The sequence below is a fragment of the Nelusetta ayraudi genome, unplaced genomic scaffold (assembly GCF_046127955.1).
Source record: "Nelusetta ayraudi isolate G7.1 ecotype Tasmania unplaced genomic scaffold, CSIRO-AGI_Nayr_v1 ptg000048l, whole genome shotgun sequence".
NCBI lineage: Eukaryota > Metazoa > Chordata > Actinopteri > Tetraodontiformes > Monacanthidae > Nelusetta > Nelusetta ayraudi.
In genome coordinates this window covers 12,112,406-12,136,033 of record NW_027466098.1, presented here as the reverse complement: position 1 = coordinate 12,136,033, position 23,628 = coordinate 12,112,406, and the positions used below count along the sequence as shown (strand labels likewise).

Here is a 23,628-nt window from a genome sequence, read left to right as displayed (position 1 = left end):
TGGTGGGGTCCAAAAAAATCTCGCAAGCGGCCAAATTGAAGCAATGGAGGGGTCACGCGGCGGCGTCACGCGGCGGCGTCACGCAGTGGCGCTAGAAAGGTTTCCTCGGGTTAATTTGAAACAGAAGAGACGGGCCCGGACTTTAAAAGGCAAAGATAAAAGTTCCTCCGAAGATGAATTAGCTAAGCAGGTCTCATTTTACCGAGACCTGAGAGTTGAAACAGATGAGATTAAGATTCAAAAGAGTGAGTTTGAAGTCGGGTGTATTTTTCTTTTTACTCACAAATGAAATCAATTTTTAGGGAAGAACATTTCATCCTGTTTTCTAAAAGGCCCCATATTAGGAGACCCATTTTCACAGTTTTATTTCTCTTCCAGGACCTTTGTGGGCTATTACAGATCTCAAAGAAAAGGCACATTTAGCCTTCTGTTTAGTGTCCTCAGCCAGTGTCCTTAGCTTGTTTGGGAGTGGACGTAACCAACCAGTCTCTCGTGAGGACAGACATGTGGCTGGCAGTGCAGTCATTAACCGTGAGTGCCCTTTGTGACATCACCAAGGTCAAGATCAGACCAGCGTGAGAGTTCAGGGTAGATCAGCAAGGACAAGAGCTGAGTGACATTGAAGCTAACATTGAATTGCATTTCATAAAACCAGTCTGTCTGTGACTGAAAGATTTTTTTTTTCAGAGCTGCTTTCCACTTCACAACCGTGAAACTCAAGGTAACTCAACGAAAAAATAAAAAAGCTCACCCCGTCTTTCCTGCGTTGCTCTCTCGGAAACACACAAGTATATTTTTTATGTCGTTAAATAAGTCACACGAACCTTAAGAGAGAAAACTTTTTGGAGGGTTCTACAAAGGCTCGGCAAACGCCTTGGAAGTGGGAGAACCTCACCGGCCCTCCCGAGAAAGCCAATGCCGAGGAATTCGCCGGCCTCAAAGCATGAACTATTAATCACACTCGAAGAAGCAATGTGCTTAAAAGAGAAACCACCTCGGTGCCCTGCCAGGTTTTGAACCGCACAATCAAAAGGGAGCGCTCACCGCGGAAGTAACCAAAGTTAATTAGGAGGATGACTGTGGGGCGACTTCCTGCACTCCAAGGTAATCCCAAATTCCTTTTCGCTCCACCATCAACTATGTGTGTGTGTGTGTGTGTGTGTGTGTGTTATATCTTTTTTGTGGACAGAAATGAGATTTTAGATGAAAATGTTCAGCCTCTGGAGGCGGGCGCTTCCTGTCAGACAAAGACGCACAAACTCATCGGGAGTGGGAGTCGTTTCCGACGTTCCCTGAGTGTCAATAAATAAATCCATCTGAGTCTTCAATATTACGAGAGCATAAAATAATAACCTCGGAGGCCTACCTACTTGGAAAAGGCGTAACGGAAAACAACGCATGACGCGTGTTCCTGACGCCGGCTAGCACGCTCTTTCTCCAATGTTCTTCTCTGGGCGGAGGTTATGTGACAGAGTCCATAGAAAGTCTGTGAAAATCTGGCTGCGGCTCAGACGGACCGCTGCTTTCTTTCTCCTGGACTCATGGTTCAGTCTAGCCGGTGCAGTTGACAACTGTAAACATATGCGTGCTGCCGGCTCGCCTCAGCTGCCCATCTATAATGGATGTCGTATGGGGTAGGACAAGTCACCTCTAGTGGGATACTGTGACTCCATAAAATGTTAAAATAGTCCTCTCCAAACAGGCTTTGCATTTCCGTGAAGTACACCCAGGGCTGGAAATGGAAAAATGTCACACTCTCTGTCGGAGGCCCAGGGAGACGTCAGCCCCGCAGTGTGAAGAAACATCTCTCTAAAATATTTCTCACATTTTTTTCGATCGTCTTTCCTATCGGCCGGGGCCGTTCTTCAGGAATCCGTAAATCCGGACTACATCTCGGCTGCTTATTGATTACGATTCAGCCAGTTTTATGTATTGCGGATAACCTGAAGTACCCCAGAGGATTTAAAAAAAAAAAAAAAAAGAAAAAAAAATCATATCCCCAGGCTGCTACCACCTATGAATTTAAAATTGGGTTTTAAGACGTTCGGCGGTACATGGGGGGGATTTCCATGAGCTGCCATTGTTGCCGCCCTTGCTTCCGATTGCTCCTTCTGAACCCTATTCTGATCTGGGCGAGGCACCAGAGACCTGGCCCCGTGGTTGACACCCTCAGCGGGTCATCCATCTGGAAAGCCTCCAAAAAAAGGATAAAAAAAGAGAAACAACTTTATGCCCTTCAAAAAACGGTCCACGCCGGGATTTGTCTATCGCTTTAAGCAAGAACTCCACGGCGTTCTGCTGCCGAGTCTTCCTGTGGATTATAATTGCCCATCCCGCTGCCTTGATTCGTCACTTGGAATCAGCAAAAGAGCACTTCATTATTTATTTTGACGGCTTTAAAAAAGAGATAACGGCCGAGACATCTTTTAAAAAGGACGCTTTTGAAACGGACTACTTCAGATTAATCGCAGCGCTCTCAGATCCTCTGATCATACTTGCTATTTTTAGCTTCCGCCCACACCCACTGTATTGACTTGCACACAATCAGGGGTACTGTCGGCATGCTGATGCAAAAAAATACGGCACCGTCCAACTCAGTTATGCCATTTTGCAAACGCGATTTCTACTCCCCACTGAACACCCACTGGTTGTTTGCAGTTAGAAAAAAAGAAAAATCACATTATTACGAACAGGGAATCCTCTCAAATCAGCCGGCAGATTCATCTTAATAGCCATCTGGAGAAGTTCTGTCTTCAACATTAGGTGGTTTATTAAAATGATAATGGCCCTCAGATTGTTGAATTTCCACCCACCACGCTCCGTCAGTCTGGTTCAAAATAAAACTGCAGCCATTTTAGGAGTTTCCTGTTAGGATGCCGTGAGTCAGAATCCAAAGATTTTCGTCGAGGATTAGGAGGTGCGAACTGTCAACACAATCTCTTTAACAGCCTTTGAAAACGCTGATAAAAAATAGCCTTTTTTTAAGCCTGTGAAAGATGAATCATCGTTCTAATTACTTGTGACTTGTTATTTTTCCCCTCTTCAAAGCTTTCGGACGGGTTTCAAAACCCCAGGATGCAAAAACCTCGAAAGTTTGTTTCTGTTTTTGTGGAATGTTGCTGGTGTCAATCACTGCATCTTAATCACTCTGACCTCCTGTTTTGACCCCACCCTGAATAATTCACTTACACAGCCCTTTCAAGATAGTTTATTGACTCGTATTGGCTGTGTTAATGATTTCCATGTATTATTTACGCTGCGTTAGGGGCTTCCATTTACATTCAGGGTTATTGATTCAATACATGCAACACAAATCATTCCAAGTGTCATTAAGCTGGAGTACCAAGCTTGGTTCACAGTCTATATCACTGTGGAACTGTCCCAGTGGGTGACTGAGGCCACTTGAAGGCAAGCGTTGTTTTTCACACTGTTAAAGTTTCACATTATGCAGAATTCAGAGTCCCTCGCTGTCCGTTAACTCCCAGAGATGACAAACGTTAGTTCTCTACTTAATTTGCTTTACCTTGCAGAAGGTGTTTTAAAACACTTGCTTCTGGCAGTCAGCTCAGTGACTGAATGCTCAGTGAGTGTTTTGCTTGTGTGCCTCGTGGCCACCGTTTAAACATGCCGAAGGTCCAACAAAGCAACTAAATGTGCGGCTTTTGCGGCAGTTGGACTGTTGGAGTGTTTTTCTTTTATTCGATATTTAATCGCGCGCGGGTGCTCCACTGGAGCCCATAATGACAAATAAAGATGGGAAAATGGGTGTCGTATGGGACCTTTAATTATTTGGGTCATAAATCAATTATTATACACCTATAACCAAGATTGGATTTTTTTTTTTTTTTGCTAAATCGAAGGAGTTGAAATCAGCCCTGTCCTTCAAGGGAGAGTCTGAGGGCAGCGACTCAGCCTGATGATGATGATGATGATGATGATGATGAGTAAAATACGTGGATGAAGCCGTGGAGCGCCCCTGCACATGTCCCTTTCTGTAATGGCATTTACTTGATATATTAACGTGAACACGTCTGCCTCCTGAAGCTGAAACACTTGGGTTCGCTGTACCTGTACCAAAAGGTCAACTCGCTCCATGCTCAATTTATTTGCCCAAAATGAGACGACAGTCGGGAACAAGAATGGGGCTGCTACTTAATCAGAGTCCCAAGCCAAAATGTCTTTTTTGTTAATCAGTCACGGTAACCCTCCGCACAACTGTGTCTGGAATAAACAATTTGCCGCCATTGTTTGTTATGTTTTATTCCAGGCCAGAGCCTCTCAGACAGAGCCGAGTAATGCATGTGAGTGAATAAGTTATCCATTCGTATTCTTGGACGGCGCGCTTATTAAAAGTGAGCGGACTTGACCTCAATCTAAGTCGGGGGTTTGCGTGCTCTCGGGGAACAATTCAGCGGAGAAGAACTTCAAAATATTCTGCAGCCAGTTTCTATATTTAAACTGTGTGCAAACAAACAAGTTGTTTTTTTTTTGGGGGGGGGGGGGGGGGGGGGTGAGGAACTGAACTGCAGATTTATGCTGTGAAAATTTGGGCTTTCCATCTAAGGCTTTCTGCTCTAATTGTCCCATTTTTCTCCGGCAACGCTAATAAAAAAATAAATACTGCAGTTCCTGTGTGCGAACAGCTGTAGAATATAGCATAGAATAAATATTCCATTAGACGGAATATTTATAGCGAGAGGGACAAGCGGCCTCTTGGGTTTCACTGATGCGTATGTTCTCCTGGCAGCAGAGACAGAGAGAGGAGCCGCGGAGCTCCGACAGAAAGACGACAAACGCCAGCGTTGGTGATAATCTGCCTCCATATCTTCTTTAATGCTGCAATTTTGATCCGCAGGTAGTTTATTAACTTCAAACCATTGACAGAAAACAGAGACAAGCAGCGACTGAGGAGCCGGAGCCTCTCAGTCGTTCAGCTGAGGCCGGCTGGAGCGGCGCGGCCGATATCTGTTCAGTCTTCAGGTTTTATTTTGACAGCTATTAAACATTTCAACGTCAATACTGCTGCAGTGTCAATGCATTGCCGCTTTCAACAACAAAGCCAGCCAGAGTTACATGTTGCAGGGGATGTACGGCTTCACCAGGCCGGTCGACGCGCCGGCTGAAGGCAAGATTTCGGTTGTGTGATGTTCCCCAAAAGAGTTAGAGTTAAAATATTGACTTCTTGACACCGCTGTATCGATTGCTTTCCCCCACCCCTGCTTTAGAGCTGAAAGGGTCTGACAGCCGCGTGATGATTCTGTCTTTCTCCCTTTCCCTCTGATTGGCACATCGAATGAAATCTTTTATTTTCCCTGCCGGACTACTTGGCTCAAATTAGTATCGGCTCTTTACATAAAGCGAGAGTAATTTCCTCTAATTAATTTTGATCGTAACCCCTCTTAAGAGCCGACCGCTGCGGCAGAGACAGGTATTAAGCAAAAAATAAAAAAAAAAACTTCTTAACGGTTTGTTTGTATTGGAAATGGAACTGGAGGATCTATTTGGAAAGAGGGTCAAGCGTAAACGTTGACGACAACACTGAGGAGAATTGAGACCTGTCAAGATCTTGCATTGTAAGAACAGTGTGTATAAATATTATCGTGACACGTATTCTGCTTGGATGAGTTCTCGTTCACATGCAAGAAATGCATGCAGAGAAGCAGCTAACTACAAAGAAGAGCCACCCGAAGACATTGATTGCAGCCTGTATGTTGACGCCGATGCTCATGATGCTAATGACTGTATCGCAGGTTTGCACGATCACTCTGCAGAGGCGGAGTTCTTGGAAATGTACAAGAAGCACAAAGGGAGCGACTACTCCCCCAGCGAGAGGAAGTTGCATCATGGGATAGTAAACTGCTCGCTCCTTGCAAGCAAAAGAACAAAGGCCAGAAAAATCTCGCTGTCTGTCTGCTCTTCCACCGCTGACAGCTGCAGGTGGGGAGCGGCTTTCATAGTTTTTCCTGTCATGCGTTGGTGGTTTATTGTCAAATAAGAAACATACACATTTAAGGATGGATTCAACTGATATTAATCAATGAAAAAACATCAACAACAAACATCCATTATTCAAACAAAGCTTGCGGCGAGCACGTGCGGGAGAGGCGTCCGTCTGAGCGCCTGCGAGGATTCGCCGTCTTGCGCCATTTTCCAGTGTCATGATCACACGCCTGCGCGACCATGACTGAGGCCTCGGCCGCCGTGGACAGACAGCAGCGGAGATGGAGGTGTTAAAAACCTGGCGTGGAGAGATCACTCAGCCGTGTCTGGGTTAGTTTTTTTTTTTCCCCCTCCGGCGGTCGTCGCAGCGAACTCACGTCGGCGGGAGAAGAGAAGGAGGAGGAGGAAAAAAAGGAAAAGCCCCAGTTTCTTCCCGAGGAGAGACGTCCTTTAATGGAAACTACACAGGAAATGCAGGTTATCGTCTATGAGCCCCCCGACCCCTCCCATGTCTCTCTCAGGGGCCACGTTCCACCTTGTTATTTACGTGCAGCCGTAATAATCCTTCCTGTTCGCATTACGTGCATTACAGGACATTCGACGGCGCTCGCAGCCACGATGCAGGTGGAATGGACATGAATAAATTAAGCATTATGGCTGAATTCAAAGTCGACGTGTACTCTCTGACGCATGGGGCCCGGCCGACGAGGAATGCGGCAGAGGGATGTGTCCGGTCGGACGCGGGCGAGTGAGCGAGCGAGTGGGGGGGCGGGCGGGCGGGCGGTTTTAATGGTCGGCCATCAGGGAGCGGCTGCATAATTCATGAGCGCTCGGCATAGCGCTGCACAATCAGGGGAGTTTTATTTCAAACAAAGTAGTGGGGAGGGAGCAGGAGGTGGAGGTGGAGGTGGGGGAGGAGGGGGGGGGGGGGATGTTGACGACGGATGTTTGCTGTGAATTCCTGTTCCGCTTTGTATCCCAACTCCTCCCCACCCACTCTGCGTTTTCCTCGGCCTTGCGAGCCTCATCTGATCAATCACGGCGCCGACGCCGACGCCGTAATTGATGCCGCCACTTGTGCTCGTGCTTGAGAGAGCAGAGAGCGGCGCTTCATTCTGGCAACTCTTATCTCTCCCTCCTGCCCGGGACATCCCGCTAAGTCAGTCTCCAGAGATTCCCGAGTCTCGCTCAGCTCACTTCTCCGGGAAAGACTCGCAGCGTGAGCCATTAAAACTCGGCCCCTTCGTCTGCCGTCATACTCGCCTGTGCAACCCAAATTATAATCATATCAACGCATATAGCATCAAATAGATAGCGGCAGTCTTCTGCTGCACATCTTATGTGTCTGTTTGTGTCAACATCTTTCATCTGAGACTCTAGGACAAAAAAACTCGGTTCGGCAGATGTCCTTGTTGAGCAATGAATTCAATCAAGGGAGAAATGGCCTGAGATAAAGTGGGCGCTGAAAGCATTTATCAATAAGGAACAGGCTGTTTTCCTCATATCTAAAAAGATATATAAGTCTGTGTTGTGAATCATATACTTCAGTACTGCCTGCGCTACATTTTGAGCGAAGAGTCAAGTTTATCCACACTGAGAACTAAGCACAGATGCCAAGAAGCATTCAAGTCCTCAAATTTGGTACAAAATTAAGAGTTGTAAACTCCAGCTGGGAGTTGGAGTGGCGTGATTGTGTCAGTATGCTAGCTAACATTAGCTTGCCAATACCCAATACCGGCTATTCCTACCAACACTAGCATAATGTGGCGTGAGTTTGACTTATGGATGTAAATGTTCACCTTTACTAATGATCTTTACAAAGGCCCTCATAAAATTATATTCATTCTGTTATAACAGAAACATTTTCATTCTCAAATGTTCTATTGAAAACTCACCCGTGTTATTTCAACAACAGCGACTCAATTCCTGCAGAAAGTGCTGGGTGGAAAATAATACGAACCATATCGTCTGTATACTGCAAAACTGTAGATTGGGGGTGGGGGGGGGGGGGGAATACAACAACAGCAGCAGTATGCTAATCTTGTGATCTTCTGATAAAATCCAATTGTCAAAGAAAGTTACAAGGAAGATCAAGAGACAATAAGCTTGATCATATTCAACGCTCTCATTTGCATGATGAACAAGCCTACAAACCTGACTGAGGAAAACGTGTTTCATCTCAGGTGGTGTTGATTAAAATCAGAATCAACACATAGGGGCAACCTTTTCACACAGCTTAAAAAAACAAAAAACAAATCATCTTTTTTTATTTATTAATTTACTTTTTTCCCCTATTTTATTATTATTATTTTTTGAAGCGAGAGCGCTGAAATCCCAAGAGTGGAAAGAATCCCACTGGGCCCGTGCTGTGCGGATACACTAAGTGATTTAGCTAAACATGCCCATACAGCAGCTAGGCAAAGGCCCCCCCTCCTGCGCTGTAAATATCCAACTGTTTAAAAAAACGCTCTGGGCAGCTCTTCAACCCTGGATATTTGATCAGGACAGTATCCTCTGCGACGCAACAACCTAGGTTTTTATTTTTTTTTATTTTTTTATTTTTTTAAAAAGCCTGCACGGCGGCACGCCTGAGAGCAGCTGTCAGCTGGCTTTCTAATTCTGCAGGCACCTTCCTCAGAGGTGGGCCAACCAGAACCGAGCGCCGCACAGACATGCAGCTGAGGCAAAAAGTTATAAAGGGGGATTTATTCCTGTCAGAATTTTTTTTATTTTTTTTTGCCGCGGCGATATAACGAGCGCGAGCGCAGGAAGCCTGCTGATCCCCGGATAACGCGGGAGAATGTCAAGGAAAGCCTGCATGCGGCGGACAGATGTTCCCATACGTAGCGCCGCACTCCAGGAAAAACAAACAAACAAACAAACGGAAAAAAACAAACACGCACTATATATTTATGATGAGGCAACAACAAATCAGCGCGCTTTATGTCATATTTTATGAAAACACAAAGAAAGGGAGGGAGGGTGGGAGGGATGATGGTGGATTTGCATTATGACAAAGTCTCTCTCTCTCTCTCTCTCTCTCTTTGTTATTTATTTATTTATTTGCTTTCAACAAAGATCCAAGAGGATTACATCCCATTTGCAGCTTGTCTCCGGGATCAGGCGGCAATTTGCCGCTGCACGTGGGCAGCGAATGGGAGGCGTGTTTGCTCACCCCTCCATCATAATCTGCTGTTCATTAAAGAGATCTTCCCCCCTCCCTCTCCGCCCGTCCACCTTCTGCACCTTTTCTTTTTTCCAGCGGAGGGCCTAACTCTGACCGAGCACCTTAGCCGGCGCTCTTTAATGATGATTTATGGGCGGCGATCGCTAGGATGTTGTCAGATCAGAGTGCGGCCCGTGGGCGAGGGCCGGGCTGCTGATGCACCGACGGTAAATAAAAATTAAGAGATTTTTTTTTTTATGTTATTGAAAAGGCTTATTGGCTTATTAGTCTGTCGGGGGCTGGCGGAGAATTAATGACAAAAGGCACCGTGCGCTCTAACTTTGTTAAGATGAACTCGAAAAATGAGGCCCATTTTTTTTGCATTTAGTTTGATCTATTTCTTCATTTAGACAACGGTTTCGTTATTGTTGGGAAACAAACAGGGTGTCGCTGTTCACGCTTATGTTCAGCCTGCGCTAACAAGCACAAAATATTTGTTCCTATTTCCTCCTGTTCAAGCGTCTGACACTCCGCTACTGCTGTCGCTGCAGTAGCTAAGATTAACTTGCAAATCCCCTCAATCTTAAAATAAGATTTCACTGCGCTCGCGCGCGCGTGTGTGTGTGTGTGTGTGTGAAATCAAGCCGTTGTTCAACTTGCACTGCTTTGACACACCGCGTTGCCGCAACCGCCACTTCTCCGGCTGACACCGAATAAGGGGGTTGCAGCCTCCTCCTGTTTAATTACAGCGCCCTGAGAAAAAGCGGCAGATGACAACAAAAGACATCAAAACAGCAATTTGCGTGACGAGAGCCTAATTTTCAAGATGATTAAAAAATCCATACTTTGGGGCGTCTGTGTTTTTCGGCGCGCTGAGTGCGGCGGCTGTGAAACGGTTTATCCAGAGCTCTGCAATTTCACGAACTGATGGTGATCGTGTTGATCCTGCTGTTTGATGGAATATCATTAGCTGCAAAACATGCTTGAAGACGCCACGGAGGGAGCGGCGTTCAAAACAATCCTCGATGTCACGGCTAAATTAAAATTGCTCTGAAAAACACATTTGCTTTAGCCGCGTTGTTGCTTTGTTTGGTTAAAACACGATGCGTTCAACCTGGCAACCCCCAGATGCATCACTTCCTGTGACTGTTACCCCTTAGCGGATGCATCCATTTGGTATAAAGCACACTGAAAATAGTTTGGTAAGAAAGGGCCCAAGTTGGAACGTGACTGGATGGACCTTCTGTCCATCACAGCCAAGTGGCCTCATTAGCAATGCTGCTAGTTTTGCCGAGTTGTGAGGAGCAACTGGTCACGTCAGTGCCATGTTGAGACTGAAGGAGCCACAGTGTTCACTGCACTACGGCCAAATGCCCGTAAACGTGGGAGTATTTTCTCCACAGGTCCTGATAAACCACGTGCTACCACAGCATCAATGCTAATATCTTAGCAGCAGCAGCAAGGCTAGCAGCCACTTCCTGTGCCTTGTTCCAAGGCTGCTCGCAGCTTGTCGTGTCCCTGTTTGGCCTCTAATGAGCCTCATCAGTGTCTTCTTCAAAAGCTCTCCTGTCAAGTTTGTTGTATCGCATATTAAATTTGTGTTTTGTTTTTTTTTTCTTTTTTGGTCAAAGCCAAATATTCTTCAACTATGACAGCAAAATGTGCTGCTGCTCAGGTTTTCAGTTCGGGCAGGCGGAGCGGCTGTTAAAATCTGTACAAAAAAAAGCCATCAATTTTACTTCTAAGACAGTTTTTTTTCCCCTCCGCTGTTGTTTTATTCTCCAAACAACAAACTGACCTTAAATTTCCCCCAAGCCGCAGTCCCTGGTGACATATCACCGTGTCCGCAAATGTTTCTCCTCATTAAAAGCGACATCTTGTGTGGAGCTATTAATCATTATTTGCTCCTTTTTTTTTTTTTTTTTGCGCCTGGTTCTGAACGGCTTTCTGCAGAGAAAAGTAATCAAATGCTTTTTTCCTGAGCTCAAGTTCCCGACAAAGTCAACCTCAGCCGTCTTCCTCTCGGAAAAAAAAACAACAAGGGTAATAATTAATAACATGAAGACCGCATAATCGGCATAATGTGTTCCGTGTGATAATGTAATAACACACAAAACTGCTGCGCAACCCATTGGAAATTAATTAAAAATCCAACCCCCACGTTTTGTAAACAATCCATAAAAAAAAAGTAATCAGCCACATCTGACTATTACATTCATTCCACGCTTTTCCCGCCAGACTAAGAGGAGCTCGCATGCGTCGCAAGGTGAAAGGAACCACGGCGAAGTGATTTCTTTGCCTCTGAGGCTCCAGACTGCAGCCAAAATTTGGTCACAAATGGCGGCATTTTTTATTTTTTATTTTTTTTTGGGGGGGGGAGTGTGTGAGTTGGAATTTCACGCAGTCACATTGGTGCCAGTGTCTGATGTTCAAGGTTGCGTCTGTCACGTGTGTTCGGCTCAGCAGTTTGACTCACTTTGCCCCTCCCTCCCTGCTTTACTCTCTACCTTCAGCGTACACAGCGTTGAAGCTCCGCCGCGTCTGCACAAAGACAAAGCGCTCGAAGCTGTGTTGCCAGATATACGATAATTACTGCATTTAGACGAGTTCCGATCTCTGGCTGTGTTTCCCATTAGTATGCACTCATACACTCGACATTCTGTGATAACAATCACGTGTTATCAGTTGAATGTTCTGTTTGCCTTGATGAAGCATTTCTACATGCCAGCGCTTTTGTTTTGACAGCTAAAGAGATGCAGCTGACTGGGTGGGTCCGACAGTTTGGGTCAAAATATGATCGCTTTAATGCTACAACGTTCTTATTTTCCAAAGTTAGCCAGAACACACACAACCACTTGTTTTGAAATAAACACGAGGAGAGAAAGGGGGAACTTTTCAGTGCATTTCAAGATCTGTCTCTATTTATATGAGGAACCGGACTCGAGTCAAGTTGCGTGATGAATCTACAACAACTGTACTGCAACCATCCTCAATACCACCGGTTGTAAGAGAAGAGTTTTATACGACGTTTCTGTACAATTTCCGCAGATGTGATTTGATTTCTTATGCATTTGTCTTCACAAATACAAATAGCCCCACAAACAGAGGAGACTCAGTGATCACTCGTGTTGGTGGTGGTGGTGTCGCAGTCATTTATTATCCAGACCTCGTGTGGCACGGCTGCAGCCAATGTTTCCCGTCTCGTCGGAATGAACAATCCAGCCGCAAGTTGATGCTGTTTTGACTTTGCTGCTGTGCACGTCGCTAATTACAGCCAACTACACACCTCAGCATCACACTAGGGGTCTTGACACCACCCTGACAGCATATTGGATTCTGATGCACCACTGTTGGGGTCGGGGAGGAAAGAAATGATTAGTCCCGGAGCTGCTTTAACGCGCATCAGCACAAATGGGCGACTTCCCGTCCGATGAAAACACCCGTTCGGGAACTTAAAATCTGCGACTGTGATGGGGTTTTTTTGCGGGATGCTAATTAAGAAGTTGGAAAAAGCCTCAAGTCATTTTTTTTTTTTTTTCACTTTCATCACAGACTTCGACTCGCAAACGAGCGGAGCAGAAAAGAGACATTAGCGCCTGTCAGTAGTACAGACAACGTACATGGCGCAGGCCCCGGTTGTCTTCTGAGAAAAAAAAAAAAAAAAACACTTGACAAAAGACCACCCGGCTAATCCTCTCGCTCAGTCGCAATAATTTGATCGTGTCAGACGGAATTTGGCTGTGGCTCACGACGAACTTGTTTCATGTACCGGCGGCTGAGGAGACGATTTTGAGAACAAATAGAGACCACTGCGGCGGCTGCCGGGAACATCATCGACAGGCGCATCATAAACATTCGCCTGATAGGGATCCTGTTTGCTGCCAGGTGTGTCCTTGATGCCTCTGCAGCAATGAATCACGAAAACACTGACGACTCCTTTTCGGTGAACACCAGCGGTGACTGGCCAGTGAGTTTCAATCCATCTAGTAAATATATATATATATTTATATATATATATGTATGCTCATTCCGTGTTCACAGCAGCTGGAGGTGTTTTTTGTTGCTGTTCATCAGAGAGCTGAGCACCCCCCCCCCCCCTCCCTATTGAGATAAGAAATTAAATCTGCAGGAGGAGAGGATGCTGGCTTTGCTGCAGGGTGGCGGAGCAGCCTGATAATGGAGCCAACTCCCAGCGCGCAGCCCATGAGGCAAACAGCGGCGGCGCCAGCCCTGCCCGGCCTATGTGAGAGGATAACTAACAGTATCACTCTGCAGAAGCTCCTTCTCCCTCCCTCCCTCCCTCCCTCCCTCTATCTCTCTCTTTTTTTGCGGAACATGTGCTTAAATCTGTGTGTGACAGAAGGGGGATAAAAAGAGGTTGAAAAATGAAACAACCAAACAAAACGCACTGAAGTGCTGTCTCTGTTGGAGTTCATTTATGTCAGAGAAATAAACAAAAAACAAAAAAGGGGGTAAAACCTGCCTTGGTGAATCATTAAGTGAGAGGATGTGAGCAGATGCCGACCCCGCCGCATGAAAACCAAGGGATCCACAGAGTCGCTCTTTCCAGCATTCTGTCATTGAAACCTTTCGCTTCTCAGTCTGGAAGGGTCATCCATGTTGGTGTATTATTTTAAATGTGAAAAGCATTTTAATTCCATGTCGTTTTTTTTGTTGAGAACTTACCCCAAGACAGACGTCGCCTTGGCTGCTCCTCCGATGAAAAGCGCTTCACCTCAGACGGTCTGCGGAGAGAAGGGACACAGTCGCATTTCAGCGCGTGTGAAGGAACAACGTTGCACCGACTGCAGTAGTGCCACCATCATGGAAACGTTTCCAGGCTCTGGCAAGAGCAACAATCGTTTTCTCACATTGGAAAAAAAAAAAAAAAGGGAAATAAGTCAAACAGAAAATATATTATATTTCCTGCTCTGTGCACATTGTTAATAACGTTTATCTATAACCACTAATTATCTTTGGGACGAGCGCAGCCATTCCTCACCAGTGCACTTTGCTCCTCTTCCTTTTATTTTCCCCTTTTCCTCGTCGCATGTTGCAGGTGGAATAAATGAAAGGAATGTTTTCCGCTTAATGAATAGAGAAAATGCTTATTGAGGCAACTTTGTGCTGGGCGGTAAGTAATGGACTGTTGTTGCATTTAAACTACAACGATAAAACCCAGTTTCCATTAACCTCAGTGTGAAGTCGGAATATGTAGTGGAGAAATTACAAGTGACTAAAAGAATCCGATGCATGCATGTGTTTGAGGTGAGAAAAATGGAGAAATGAACTTCAGTTGAAGACATGAACTGTTAAATATATCAAAATATGTGTGCCATACTCATATAACAGATCAATTTTGAAACACAGACTTATCGTGCAATCACTTGCCGACACAAGAAGCCACTCGGCCAATCACATGGCAGCAAGTCAATGCACTTTGACATGTCGAGGTGGTGAAGATGACTTGCTGAAGTGTAATTAGGCTTCAGGATGGGGAAGAAAAGGCAAATAAGTCACTTTAAGCGCGGCATGGTTGATGGTGCCAGATGGGCTGGTCTGGGTATTTCACAACGACTCATCGACTGGGATTCCCATGCACAAGCTTCTCTAGGGTTTGCAGAGAATGGGCCCGGAAAGAGAAAAACATCTGTTGTTGATGCCAGCGGTCGGAGGAGACAAGGCAGACTGTTTTTTTTTAGGTGCAATAAATACTGATCCGCTGCATGGTTCGCATTTCTCTTGTTCAGGCAGACTAGCGGAGGGTGCTGGGCCCACGGCAGGCGTCAGAAAGTGTGAAGTGTGTGCACCAGCCAAAATAGTCTTTTGGCAAAGTTATATCTAAACGGGAGAGATCTAACATTGCAGGTGGAAAATGTGGCAAACATCAGCATTGACTTCAGTAAAACAGGGAGCACCATCATTTTTTCACTTTTGCCCCCTCCTCTACCTGCTCTTATCCCTTCTGATTGGCCACCTGCACGCGGCTAGTGCTAGCTAGCCAGCCGCATTAAACAAAAAAAAAAAAAAAAAAAGTCTGCAGAGGTGTTACTGTACCAATCAGATCAATTTGTTTCAAAACAAATTGAGCAAAAATCCAAACAAACTTTTAGAACATTAAAAAGCTGCTCATCTTAAAAAGCGCAAGATGTTATTTAAGAGACTGTGTTAATTGGCGTGCCAGTGAAGTGACAAGATATGCTAAAGAGCTGAAAAAAATAATAATATTTTTTTCATAAAAGGGCTCTTTTGAAGAATTTTGTCAATTCAGGTCACAGAGATAAATTCAACTACTTGGGAGTCACATTAGGAGTGTGTGCAATTGTCCAGAAAAGGGGATCCTCACCCCCCGCCCCCACTCTCTGAAGAAGCTTTTGGATTCGGTTCAGATCGTAAACAGTGTGCCAGGTTGGTTAACACAGGGTGGGAACAGGCACTGGAGTGGAGTGAGCTCTCGGCTCTCTGGAGGCCTCGGCTGCTACAAGGAGTATTAACTTTTAAGGCCGAAGGTCCTCTTTACATGGCACCTCAGACTGTTTAGCATGCTAGCAAGTGCCGGCCGGATCACTGCAGGGCAGGGCAGGGCAGAGCAGAGTCGCCTCTGGCTAAAGGTCTCGACTGCTTCAAAACTCCTGATTCGAGCCATCGATCAACAAAGGCATCACTTGAACTGGTGTTGACTTCAATAAAAAACAACCTAAAGTTATGGAGCGTGTTTATTTATTCATTTATTTATTTGTTTTTTTTATTTATTGGGTGTACTTGGACCGAGATGATCTGGTTTCACTTTAACGGGGGCTTCTTTATCATCAATGTTCAAATACAGTGGAGCGGGTGGAGGGAGGGAGGGCACAAAGAACACAACAAAAACGTCCAATCAAAGGTTTTTCTGTTGCAGCTTATATGATTTTTGTTTGATCTCACCTTCACAAGCTTTTAAAGATTAGCTGACAAGTTTCCTCTGGTAAACACAAAACTGTTGCGGGCAGAGTAGAATAAGTCCCCCCCTCTTAAGAGCTGCTTATAACAGATGAGGCAAATAGAAGGAGCCTTCGAGTGTTTGTCCGGGGGAAAACAGGTTCAGTATCGAACCAGCCAGTCCAGTATTAAATTGTTTATTCTGGTCATTTGTCGGAGGTACTGCAAATACCGCTGAGGTACATTATTAAACGTGAAACAACTTCCTGATAACCTAGAGTCATAAAAATGTGCAAAAGTTTCTTCGATGAGACTTGAGTTGACACTTCGATGTTTTGGGGGTTTCTAGTCATCTAATATCTGGAGTTTATCAGCCGGGATTAAGTCAACCATCAGCGTGTTTATCTGAGTTGTGTGAGAGTGAGTGGTCTTGTTAAAATACAAGATCCTATCCTATTTAATCATAATTACAATCTAAATTGCAATCGCATTCCCCAATTTTGAAATGCTCTTCAGGCGACAGCCAAGCAGATAATGAAGTTCTCCAACAGACGCAAACTAAGCGCGACATTTAATCGAGAAATGGCTCTTTTTGGGTCACTTCTGCCGCGCTGCAGGAATAGCCAGGTGTCACTGTTTGCAACAACAAGTGTCAAACGTTTCTTCCCGATGATGAAGACAATTTGGACCAGATCGATGTGCCTGTGAGTTCATATGGAACATTTCAGAAGGTTACAAGGGTTTGGAAACTCTGTTAGCGATTGCTTACTGGAAAAGTGCAGTCTGCATCGATCAGGGTCTAGAACCATCGATATTTAGAGATTAACGAGGTGCGGAGTAAAACTGTGAACAAAAAAAAAAAAGACAAATAATCGTCCAAATGCTGTAAAACTGAAAAGCAACATTGTAGAAATGATCGGCTCAGCGGATTAAAGGCCCAAAGTGGAAGATTTACAAGAATCAATTGGCATAAATGGCAACAATAAACAGCTGCTGCTCTTTCCTTTTCTAATAATAATCATTTCTATTAAATAAAGAGCAGATCCCCTGATAAGGAGACGGCCATATTGTGACACAAGCCGTCTACAGTGGCCAACAATGTGTCAAGACTTCATCTCCGACGTTTCAGCCGTTGTAAAGAATGCAGTGGGATGGAGCAAGATGTCAAAAGAAAGAAAAAAACCACAGGGGTTAACATCAGCCTGGCCTTTCCTTCGTGGAATGTGCTGATGAGAAGAACATGTTTGCGGAGTGACACCCGAGGCACCTGCTGTCTACAGGGTGGGTCATTCGGTACACCGGCTCTCTGACTAGTTTATTCTGACAGGTGATGTTAAAGTGACAGCACGGCCAACGGCAATAACACATGATAAAGAAGCAGCTCTTTGTAACGTGCTTTCATACCGCAAGAGACGCTGATTCCAAGTGGCACCTGCTGGGCTCTAGTGACTTTTTAAAGGTCCAGTTTGTAAAGTTTTATGATTTTTATATTGGTAATAGCTTAATATGCTGACCATAAATACATTATTAAATGTATACTCATAATACATTTATAAGAATATACATAGAGCAAGGGTCTTGCTCCCAGTTAGCTACCACCAGTTTCTAAGGAAGCCAGTGTGAACAGTGCAGTCTGCCTGATAGAGCGTTTTGTATTTCGGATGACTGCTCACTTCCTCAAATAAACCAACAATGAAGAAGGTGAACGAAGTATCAAGGTTTGTGTGCGCAGGCCACCGTAGTTCACTGGCAAGCTTGGGAGAGGACGGTTGAGCGAATGAGTGCCGCAATCTAAAAGGCAACCACCAGATGTTGCTGTTTCTCCTCAAAATCTCAAAGTCGTGAGGACTTGTGTAATGTATTTTATATTACACAAACTATGTAAATAACGTAATAGTGTCATTAATGTCACACACGGGAACCTTTCACATGTGTGAAAACGTAAAGGTTAGTCATCACACCAAGGCGTCGACATCAGACTTTCAGTCGTTGACGAAGACGCTCCGACGCCAACGTGAAACACTGTGAAGGTCGTCTGCCATGCTTTTCACGCTATGCTCTCACCTCTTCGTCACATGTGAAGCCGCACAGAGTTGTGCTATATTTGGAAATGCAAACCAGAACTACATGCTGCAGTATTTTTGGCCTTAAATTCTAATGAGGCAGCGCTGCCTTCCTTCCTTCCTCTCTCCCCGCCTCAAATCAGGCGACTCGAAACCGCAATCACATTAGGCGAGTCGTCTGTAGATGAAAGAAAGGAAAGCACTCGTCACTTTCCTTTTCTCCACCACCAGCACCACCACCACACGCACCTCTTCTGTTTTTCACCCCGGGAACAGCAGCGGGCGTGGAGCAGCCCTGATTCACCGCTGTCAGAATTAATTGCAGAGGCTGGATCTCGATTAGGATCTCGGCTCGTCTCCCTTTTTTGTTCCTTCGTCTCCCGCCAGCCCAAGCACCGACCGTGTGTGTTTGTCCGGGCGGGAAGCGCGGTATTTACCAGGCGAGCCCTCTCACCGAGGAGCATAAACAGCGAGCTACCCTCGAAGTCTGACAACGCATGACATCCTCCGCTCGACGTGTGTCTGAACTGCAGTCCGCTCGCTCCCTCAGCCTCGCACCCCAGACGAGTCATTAGACTTCACGTCCGGCTGCACCGGCTCAGGAAGCTCAGCCTTGGCTGCTCCGCGGTTACTCGGCGGTGATCGCACCTTCCGATGACGCAGAACAGCTTCCCTCATCAGAGTGTAACACACCTCCAACCTGACAGTCAACACCTGGGGGGGGGGGGGGGGGGGGGGGGACCAGGGGTTCGAAACGAGGGCTAATAGAACAAGCCGAGTATAGTGTTTGGCAAAAAAATGATCCTCCAAGCAATAATTTCTTTACACTTTATTTTGAAGGGTCGTCAGGAAGCCTAATGGAACATTTCCAACTGCCGATACAGGCAAATATTTATTTCACAAACCATGGGATATATTTCACATGTCCATCTAGAGCCGAGCTAACAGGAGCTCTTTCAAAATAGCACTGTGAGAGCGACAAACCTTTTGTCTGTCACCATCAAAATGAACTGCTCAGATTCCTAGACTGCCAGTTGGGCAGGTTGGCAGCAGCTCGACCATCAGAGGAAAAACAAGAGTCAGAATAGTTTTAAACTGCACTGAGCTCCGCACATTACTAAAGATGATCACTCACACATTTGAAAACACATTCGTTCACGGAACCATGAAAACACAAGAATGTTAAGCCGGAAAATCATATTATTATTTGTAATTAAAGATCTTGAGGGTTTTGTTTTAGGGATATATATTTTAAGTAGACATTAAAAGAATAATTATGGGATTATTAGATTAGAATTAATGTATTTTTACATGGCAGAAGCGCCAAGACTTCCAAAACAAAGGCAGAGCGGCAGGCCAGTCCTTCTTTTCCTCCTCTAGATGGAAACAAAAAGCTTTTTTATATTTTTAGCCGTGCCTCCACACACTGAGAGGGCATCACTGCCGTGACCAGCCGAGCTGCACTGCTGCATGTTTTTTCTTTTTTTCTGATTTTCCCTTTTGCACTGAACTAAAGTTATTACATTATTTATTCTGTCACCTTTAGCTTGTTGTAAACAGTCACATGAATAAATGATGAGCGCCTGATCGATGATTCCGGAACAGCTCAGCTGCAGATCTGGCCAGCCGACTGAGCCGAGCAGAGCAGGGATCCATTTCCGCCCCCAGTGGAATCCGGGGGTAAGACTCGCCTGCACGTCACGGCACGCCGCATTCTAATTGTCTTAATGCAATTATCTCGTGTTTTTTTGTGATCGCGGGGACGCCAGCGACGTAATTGCAATTGGAATGCGTTGAATTGCGTGGCCCGGGTGCGAGGACCCCTCAGCAGCCGTGGGCACCGCTCGACTGGCGCCGCCGCCGCCGCCGCCATGTGGCAAGCTGTGCTTTGCGCCACAGCGTTTCAACTAAACTGGTGCCAAGCCCGTCTTGCAGAGGAGAAAAGCCTTCTTGCCTTCGCCGAGAAATTCTGCCCGGCCGAGATTAAATCCCCCGACGTCGCGGCGCGGCAGGATTGCGGCCACCGCGGTTCATCGGCTTTCAGCTTCCCCCCGGCAGGCGTCGTGCCGCGACTGGTCAAGAATTGCGATCGAAAAAGTAAAATATGTCCTGCGACGTCAAAGGTTCCCATCAATTTCATAATCTAGTCATATATTTTTTTTTTTTTCTTTCACTCGCCTACTGGAGCGGAACGTTGATGAAAGGCAACATTATGTTGCTGTCGCGCTGCACACATCTCTTTCCACACGACGTGCCATCACTTGAGGTTCAATGGCCATCCTTCTCTGACCAGCGACACTGATGTGTGAAGCAATTTAACGCGTCCCGTCCATCTTGTGTCCGCGCTCCCTGAAGCATCCACCACTATGGAATTGATTAAAACACAGCGTGCAGGGGCACACACTCGAAGAGAGGCAGACACACTTGAACACACACACACACACACACACACACTCATCAGCATTGGCGGAGCTGCTCATGCCACTTCAGCTGTAATCTTACTCATTGTAACTGCATGCTAACTGTCTCTCCGTCTCCTCATCAAACTCCCACGCAGACGCATCAAACGCGCGAGCGCTTCAAGTTCGCCGGCCAGGCGGCGATTGGGCTCGCTGCGGGATTTTCGACTCGCTAATTAGTGTTACCTCCCTAATTAAACTCACTGGTGGTGGGGTGCAAGAGGGAGCGGGAGAGGGCTGCGGCACTCCAAAAACCAAAAGCGGTTTGGATCCTGGATGTCTTTGAAACATTAAACACAGTTCGAGTTGTTGTGCTCTTCGTTGTGGTGCACAATTGCTTGTCAACACACATTGTCAATCAGCCAATCACACGGCCGCAACTAAGTGCACTGAGACGCGTGGACGTGGTGAGAACGACATGCTGAAACTCAAACTGAGCAGCATCAGAATGTGGGGGAGAGGGATTTGGGTGACTGGTTTGGGTGTTTCACAAACTGCTGGTCTACTGGTCTTGCACAACGTTACAATCATCTTTCAGGTTGACAGAGAATGGCCCCATAAAGAGAAAATCCTGTAGGCAGCAGTTATGTGGAGGACAATGCTTTGCAGATGTCAGGGGTCAGAGGTCAGAATGGTCAGCGTGATTGGAGACCATAAAAAGCAAAAAGGAAACTCAATAACCACTGGTTACGACCAGGATCTGCAAAGGGACAACTCTGAATGGACAACATGTCCGACCTTGAAGCAGTGCAGTGTGCGACACATACACATGCACACACCACTTTTTACGGTACCAAGTACTGTGGTTGCGGTGGTTTACCTTATAAAGAGCCTGGTAAGTGTGTGTGGAGGGTCCATACCAATTTCTCTGTTAACCCTCAGTCTCAAAAACGTGTGTTCTCGCCAAGTTTTGTCACGATTCTCAATGTGTCAAGTTGAGGGACAAGAGTGAGGCTGTATTGGCCTCAATTGGAAGAATTCCTATGAGAACCCTTGGCAGTAAGTGTTTTCCCAGGAGGCCAATTTCCTTTGTGAATACAGATCTAAAAAAAAAAAAGTACTGTCATGTTAAGGATTATTTACTTCCATGTTGGAGGATGTTTATCTATTTTTTTTAGATTTAGTCTGTAGCCGTTCCGTCTGTCCATATATCACTATTGTTTAGTTTAGTGATGTTATTTTTCTTGTTGGTAATATTATTGTCAAGTTTCTTTCAGCCGGTCATGTTTCCACCGGCTTACGGTCTTGTGTCACCTCCCGAGGCCGTGCAGTCTGGTTATCTGGTTACATTAACGGGACGATGCTAATTAGCGGTTACAGCTGGTGTTTTGCTATAACTAGAGGCTGTGTTACGCGGTGACGTTCAGCTGAATATGTCCGTGGACAATTTCAAAAAGATGCCTAAAGCCACGCAACCGGCATTCAAACACAGCAGCAGATGGCACTGCTGCAGGTTCTGCTGTCAGAAAAGACGTTCCATCTTTTTAGGTCGACTTTTAATTTTCAACCACCAATAATGTGTGTGGCTTCTCCTTTTAATGGGGCGTCCCATTTCCAAGTCACAAGATAGTCCATAACACTTGGTTATGCCACTTAAATTGAGGGTTGGAGCTTGAGGGTTCAGGTGGGAAATGGGATTTGGCAGAACTGTCCAAGGCTGAGGCTGAGGTGGCGATTTAGAGATATTTTTAAGTGATCAAATATCAAAGATCCAAACCAGATAAAGTTAATATGATTAAAATGGTTCCTAAACCTGAGAGCCACATTAAATTGAATGAAATTGTAGCTTTTCATGTCATCGGATATGGATTTTTTTTATTTTTTTTATTATTTTTTTTTAATGGTACCCACTTTAGTGGTTTTCCGCAGGATTGCAGTCAAACCAGTGTTGTCATCTGCAGCCAACCTCAAGGACAGGCAGTAAGTTGTGAAGTGCTCGACACTTCACAGCTTCATGTTCTTCATGCCGGATGCAGGGATCTCGATGTGAGAGCCTGGATTACATCTCCTTGCGGATGTTACAGAAAAATTATTTTTCTCTCCACTGACCTTGCTCTTCTTTGTCCACAGATGGACTTTCTAAAGAAAAAGAAATCAAGTTTCATTCCAAGCGGAGATGGGGGGGGGGGGGTGAGGTGACAGGGCACATTTTGCCGTGCGGCTTGTTCTTCGACGTGTGTGACCGGAGGCCGGCAATGTTTTTCAGCCAGAACGCCCTCTAGAATTTTTAATGAAGAGTGAGAAGCGCGCTGCTGGGGGCTTTTTCTATGGCGCCATCTAAACAGTGTGTGAAAATTCCAGGCTCACGGCGCCACGTCCGCATCACCCCGCGTGACTCGCCACAAGGCTGGAATAACATTTGAAGGTTGGGATTCACGCGGCCGATGCATGGATGTGTTATAAGAACTGGATCCCAGACTGACAAAAGAGCAGCTCACTGTTTTGTTTTTTCCAGTGGCCACCGGAGGTACAGCAGCCAAAAAACCCATGCGGCCCAAGAAGCATTTTTCCGATAGACCACAATACAAAAATAAACTGCTGTAAAACCTCTGACCTGAAACATGTTTCATAATAAATCTTTCTATTGAAGATTTTTTAAATCATAGATCTTTCCCAAAAAATGTATCGAGGCCAGAAAATCCCCAGAAAAGAGTTTATTCCCAGTGTGACGTCACGCCGTGATTGGTGCTGCTGTGTCTCGGCTTGTTCTGATTGGCTGATGCGTCCCGGTGCGTCCATTGAGAGTTCACAAAGGCATGATGGGAAATGACACGACTACGGCGGCTCTATGGGGCCGCAAGAACACCAATAATTTTTTTCGCTGCGTGTGCTGGCCGAGCGACTCCATTGAAGTGAATGAGCCCCCATATATAACACGCTGGGTGGCTCAGGCCAGGGCCGCTAACAAGAAAACAAAGGAAAACGGGGGACATCTCTGTGAGTAAAACCGCTCGGGGGAAACCGGCACTGAGAGGGTACGTGTGTGTGTGAGCGAGCGAGCGAACAAACGCCGCCGCCGCCGCAAAACAAGAAGTGACAGGCGGCGGCGAGTGTTTACCTGCTGCCGACTCCGCAATTATCC

General features: G+C 45.8%; 1 long non-coding RNA gene across 1 annotated transcript in view; it reads right to left on the bottom strand.

The window, feature by feature from the left end:
- Positions 1 to 23,628, bottom strand: part of LOC142895390 (uncharacterized) — an 81,274-nt gene that overhangs the window by 6,383 nt on the left and 51,263 nt on the right. The window contains exon 2 of the long non-coding RNA XR_012928210.1: positions 13,793 to 13,851. This is a non-coding gene — a long non-coding RNA (uncharacterized LOC142895390). The remainder of the gene's footprint in view (positions 1 to 13,792; positions 13,852 to 23,628) is intronic.